The following is a 6,449-nucleotide window of genomic DNA, read 5'->3' on the forward strand; positions in this document are numbered from 1 at the left end:
AGCTTGCACATGCCAGCAGCCTGCGACTTGCGCCTTGTGCTGCCGCATGGGGAACAAACCCGGGCTCCACAGAAGTCCCAAGAATCACAGCCAGGCTGAGGTTGGAAGGCACCTCCGGAGGTCATCCGGGCCAACCCCCCTGCTCAAGCAGGGCCACCCAGAGCTAGTTGCCCAGGACCGTGTCCCGGGCAATGGACCATGTCCATCGCCGCAGCCCCTCTCCAAGCCAGACGGACCCCGTAGGCCTCAGGAGGTGCTACAGACACCATCCAGCTAGCATGGCCCAAGGCGATGGGTCACCTCCATCGCCGTAGCCTCTCCCACCAGACGGACCCCGGAGGCCTTAGGGCTCAGCGGAGCTGGGAGGAGAAGGTGGGCTGAGCACCAGGAAAAGGGGGAGAAAGCAGCATGGGTGGGGATGACGATGCCAGCCACGTTGTTAATCATACTTAGACTCTTTCTATCATTTTCATGTCTTTATTTGCTGGGAGAGCTAGGTTTTCGAGTACCAAGCAGAGCCTTCTGGTCCCCATGGGGGTCAGCACGTGGTCCCGCTGCTGGCCCGGCCCTCCTTTCGCCAGCTGCCGGGGCCGCCTTCTAGCATCACCAGCGGCGTAGCTTCCTGGCGGGTGCGGCAGAGTCCTCAGAGCTGCCAGCCTTCCTCTTCAGAGGGCGCCGGGCCCCGGCGTGAGCAGCCCTGTCCTGGCTGGGAGCAGAGGCACCTGCCGCAGCCTCCCCCGGCTCCTTGTGCGGCTCCTCTTGCTCCCCTGGGACGGGAGCGGGGATGGAGGGGGGCAGCCGGGACCCCCCCGAAGAGCAGCGGTTGAGGTGCCTGGGAGTTCGTCTGCATCCGCTGCGGCAGCGCTGCTGGAGGGGGCTGCTCCGGGCGCAGGAGTCCCCCCTCGGGAGGCAGCGGAGCTGGTGCTGGCCACAGGGCTGAGCTCCCATCGCCCTCGGGAGGCAGCGGAGCTGGTGCTGGCCACGGGGCTGAGCTCCCATCGCCCTCGGGAGGCAGCGGAGCTGGTGCTGGCCACGGGGCTGAGCTCCCATTGCCCTCAGGCAGCAGCCCAGCTGGTGCTGGTCACAAGGCAGCAGTCCCCTCTCTCTTGGAAGCCAGCGGAGCTGGTTCTGGCCATGAGGTTGCCCTCCCGTCCCCCTTGGGCGGCAGCCCAGCTTGTGCTGGCTACCGGGCTACACTCCCACTACCTCATGAAGACAGCGGAGCAGACGATGGCCCCAGGCCTGGCCTCCATCCCCCTGGCAGCACGGGAGCCCTCCCAGAGCAGGAGGCGATGGGCTGCCATCCCACACCGTTCCATGGTGAACTCAGTGAGTCCTTGCACAGACACTATCGTGCGGCTTCGGAGGTCGGCCTGCAGCAACTTGACCAGGTCCTCTTCCTGCAGACCCAAGACGGGCAGGGCTCTTAGGATCATACGTTCCAGCATGAGCGCCTGAGAATGCTCTTCCCCAAAGATGCACCCCAGCTCCTCAGGCAGCCAGGGCCGCAGGAGCTGGAGGAGATCTGGGTGCTTCCAGAAAAGGAGCCCCCAGGTGCTGGGTCAAGGCCGCCCACAAACCCGGGATCCAGATTCCATGGTTGGCGTACCCTGGACGCTCTTGGCGTACCCTGGACGCTCTTGGCGCTGGCAATCTGTAAGGTCTCTCTCTTGGGCGCTGCCCAGCGATGCCGCAGGTGGTCTTATGGCGAACTCTTCAAATTCGTCCCCCTGCAGTGAGTGCCGGATGGAAGTCACCCTCCTCTTGCAGAGGCGGCACTCGGGCTTGGTCCCTGCCCACCACCGGATACAGTTGAAACAGAAGCGGTGGAGGCACGGCATGGTACAGGCTGCGTTGTCCCAGGTGCCAAGGCACATCGGGCAGCGGTCCTCCGAGGCTGTGGCCGTGCTCAGCGCTGCGGTGGGCTGGGGAGAGCTGGTGGGGATGGACGACTCCTCCTCTCCAACGCTGCAGCGGCGGGTGTCCCGCTAGACGAGGAAGAGAGGCCACGGTCACTGGCTGGGCCGGGGAGGGCTGGAAGAGAAGCCCAGGTCCCTCAAGAAGGAAACCCGCCCAGCTCCCCAGGGTGAAGTCTGCCCGCACAGCTCACCTCTGCTGCGGCGAGCGCACCTCCGGCGTGCCCCGGCTGCCTGGACCAGGCAGGGACGGGGAAAAACCTGCAGTGGCTCCGGGGATGGGCACTGAGAGCTGCAGCCACCAGTGCCCGGGGCACAAGCCCAGCACCGAGCCAAGGGCTTGCTCCACACGCCAAGCCTCGCCGAAACGCTCAGCTGGAGTGAAGGCACGAGCCGGCTGGGAGAGGCTGGGTGTCCGAATATAAGCAGCGAGGGCCATGATGACACAGTGCGTGGCTGGGGGATGTCAGCATGGGCCATCCTCACCTGTGGCCACTCGCCCCAGGAGCCCTGTGCCCCTGGCACACTCCTCAGGGTTTACTGTGATGCCACTGCCCGCTCCATCCCCCACGTCTTCTGTCATGTGCTTCGGTGCTTCAAGCCAGCCACTGAGGCCTTGGCCGTGGCTTGCCAGGGCTCTGTCAGTTCGCTCTGGCCTGAGGTGGCACACGTCTCCCGGCACACACAGCAAGAGGGTTCCTGGAGAGCCCAGCACAAGAACAAGAAGCCCAGGACACAGCGCTGTAGGTGTGGCCTCACCAGTGTTGAATCACCTGGAGGATCACCTGCCTCGACCTACTGGCAATGCTTTGCCATTTGCAGCCCAGCATACCATTAGACTTCTTGGAAGCAAGGGCACATTGCCAGCTCCTGTTCAACTTTGTGTCCACCAGGACCACCAGGTCTTATTCTGCAAAGCTGCTTTCCATACCGTTGGCCCCCAGCATGTCCTGGTTCATGGAGTTGTTCCGTGCCAAGTACAGGACTTTGCACTTGCTCTTGTGGAACTGTATGAGGTTCTTGTCAGCCCATTTCTCCAGCTTGTCAAGAAGGAGAAGTAAGAGAAGAGAAGTAAGAGAAGGAAGAAAGAAAGGTGAGATTCCCATTTCCACTGATGGATACATGCTTGGGAGAACCCTCCTGATGGAAATGACACATCCCAATGAAATATAATCCAGCCACTTTGTGTAAAGCAGTTGCATTGAGGAATCTCACTGCCTGGTTAATCCTGTCTGACAAAGCCTTTTCAAAAAGTCACACAAAATCCAGGGGTTGGACACAAGCATAGACGTATGCCATACAAATATAAAACCAGAAAAACATTCTCCGTTGACTGAGTGTGTTAGTGAGGGAGGAAACAGTACGAATGCTGGGAGTGTTTCTTATGACAGCCCTTTCTAACCACCTTCAGTGAAGAATGAAACTACAGGAAAGGTTACCCTGAAATTTCAGACACCAAGAATAGCTTAGATACGTGAAAGTGCACGCATCAGCCACAGTGCCCAAAGCACATCACGGACTCCTAAGAAAGGATTGACCGAGAAAGAATTGAAATAAGAGCCAAGAGGAAAAAAGCAAATACACAGCTGATTTCCGAAGGAAAGCAGCGGGATATAAAGAGTTATTTTTTAGAAGCTTAACTTCCTTCTTTGATAAATTAGTGCAACAACTATGAAGAGGCAAAATATCATTGCTTCTTGTTTGCAAAATTCCAGAGCTGCTTGGCTGGGGAAAGGGAGCTGTGTATCACTCTTGATGTCCTGGCAGGGATGAGCTGAAGGAGAGTAAAATCCAGGTTTGGGTTGACCTGCTGTGTTGCTAGTTTTGTGACCCTGATGTTTGTGTTAGTGCCATTTGGAAAGATAATAGAAAATCCTTGGAGCAGCACAATGTAGCAGAGCAGGTTTTGTTTCACTCTAGAATTAACAGAGAAAATTATTATATGAAATGTTTGCAAAGTAAAAAATACACAAAGCTCAGAGGCTCCATAGCTCAGGGGTTAGAGCACTGGTCTAGTAAACCAGGGGTCGTGAGTTCAAATCTCACTGGAGCCTGGGGGGGCTCTGTACCTCCTGCAAAGACCTACAGCTTTACCTTTCTGTTTTTTTCCAAAATGTTGCTGGCATCATTTTTTGGAGCATCCACCCCAGCCTAGGTGAAATACAAACATCATATAGCACCTATACCAAACAACAGGCAATGAGAAACAGAGAAAAATAGCAATGGTCAGAGTTAAACCCTCAGAAGAATACCTTGAAATATAGCAATTGGAGACAGGAAATACCTGATAATGGGATTTAAAGCCTTCTGAACCCCACAGACATTGTGAAGCTCATTGATGAACAAATCTGAAATGGCTGCTAGATATTTACAGTCAGATCTGGTTCATCTCTTCATACTTCAGCAGGACAATCAAATTATGTCTCCAGAGCTCAGTAATTACGGAGCTGGCTGAAAAAATCATAAATGCAGTTTGTAGAGGAATGGTAACATTGGTCTCCTTCAGAGTTTGCTGGGGGGGCTGGAAAGTTATCATTTTTAAGAAAAAAGAAAAAGCTAGGAATTAACCTATTTTGCATCTCGAGTTCAATGAACTGCAGTCCAGATTTATGAGATTTCATACTCTACCTTTGCACATTTCCCAGGTTTTTTTGCTCATTTTCAAATAGACTTCCTATTTTGTTCCATCAGAATGATCCAAACCAGTGATGTAAAAGGACATTTCTGAATTTGACATTTCTGGCCTTTTCCATTTGAGGGAAAGAAGGCTCAAAAGCCTGAAACACTTTTGTCCTGTGGAGGTGGACACTGGGTGCCAGGAGGGACATGGCGCTTTGGCCACCTCTCTTCAGCCTGTTTCCTTACAGCTCTGTTTTCCCAAAACAGTGAGCACATTAGAGCTTTGGTGGGTCGATGTGTTTTCTCCACATGAGAAGTGACCTGCAGGAATTTCCTAGCTTTCCTCTGTATATATCACAGTAGGGCTAAAGAAACAGAAGTCAGCAGGGCTCCCATTAATCTGCAACCTAATAAACTACGACAAGTTATTGTTATTGTAACCCAAGATACTGGAAAATGTACAGATGTGTTTTACTAAAAATGAATTTATTTCTAGACTTTGTGGCTATACATCTATTTACGCTGTTCCTCATTCCAGCTCATCGCTTTATTTCGCTTTCATATGACACCGCTGAGCAATATCCAAAAAGATCTTTGTGGTTCAAGTTCACTTTTGTGTTTCAGCTTAGCTGGGCCTGGTAGTGACGGAAATGATCATTTGAAAAATTAATGTCTTTCATCTCTGTGCAAAAATGACAAATGTTCAGGATACGTTTTGCTGAATTCTTTATCTACACGGTGCTTAATATTAATGCAAAAACTCCTCTCCTCAGTAATGCTGTTGCAATGCACAACACCAAACATACTGATACCACTTATTAAACATGAGCCTGATGCAAAGATCACTTTTAACAGTGGACCTTGGACCCTGTCCTAGCTAAATCCCTTTGTATCCATCGTCCATCATCTTTTTCTCTGCTGAAAACAGGGCTTTTCAAAGATAGAGCTTGACAGGAGGGGCAAAGAGGGCAAAGTCATTTATACCCATATCCTGAAGCCCATGTAAATGTGGGAAGGAGGAAGAGCACCTCTTCAGCTTTGTCAGCCTGTGAAATGGAAATGCTACACGTGTTCAGAGATGCAGGAAAGGTTGTGTAGCTCTGCCACAAGGGCTGTAACAAGGCTGGTGCGCTTGTGGTGCACTCAGCTCTTTAAAGTCATGACCTGCCCTAATCCAGATCTAGACAGTCTTTTATTGCTTTGTTTAGGGAGATTTAAAGGTATCTTCCTGTATATCCTAGAAAACTTGGTTTTCATATTTTCCTGAAAATTTCGGAATACTGTTTATGTTTTTAAAAGACATCCTAGATGCTGTGCATTTCTCTGGCGTGCTTTTCATTCCTGGTTCTCCCTCCAAGGGTTGCATTGAGCTGGACAGAGAAATCATTTATTCTAATATAAACAACTTTGAACTTTGTGGCCCAGCAGCCTGGATCATCAAGGTGCCCATGGTCATTCCCTGAATCCAAGGACCATGTTAGCAGGGCTGCATTTCTGCCCCTAATTCAGTTCTAGTGAAGGCCACATATGCCTCAACTAATCCATTTCTTAAGTCATGTGGGAAGCAACCAATAAATTTAATCCAGGAAGGGAAATCTGGAGCAAGAGCCAGTGAAAATGTTCCCATGTTTAAAGAGTTTTTAGATTTAGAAATACAATTTAGGCTAATGTTAAAATCTAACATACAAAAGGGTCAAATGGCAGCCTTGTAGCCTCAACCCAGAGGAAAAATATCTAATAAAATCAGTAGGACTGCAGAATTCAGAGTGGGGAAAAATCACCCAAATTTATCTATTTTCCAGTTCTTCCATAATGAATATGCTCAATCCCTTATTCCAAAAAAGATATTGTGGTTTTAACAATAATGTTTTAAAAACAAATATGAGATGTCTTGCTCGCACCCTAGAGAAAGGG

General features: G+C 51.2%; 1 non-coding gene across 1 annotated transcript; it reads left to right on the top strand.

Annotated features, from left to right (window-relative positions):
• The first annotated feature begins 3,897 nt into the window (after positions 1–3,897).
• On the top strand, positions 3,898–3,970 carry TRNAT-AGU (transfer RNA threonine (anticodon AGU)). Its single transcript has one exon. It is a non-coding gene; the product is annotated as a tRNA-Thr (tRNA).
• Positions 3,971–6,449: the final 2,479 nt, after the last annotated feature.

Source organism: Mycteria americana, chromosome 17 (genome assembly GCF_035582795.1).
Source record: "Mycteria americana isolate JAX WOST 10 ecotype Jacksonville Zoo and Gardens chromosome 17, USCA_MyAme_1.0, whole genome shotgun sequence".
In the NCBI taxonomy this organism is placed as follows: domain Eukaryota; kingdom Metazoa; phylum Chordata; class Aves; order Ciconiiformes; family Ciconiidae; genus Mycteria; species Mycteria americana.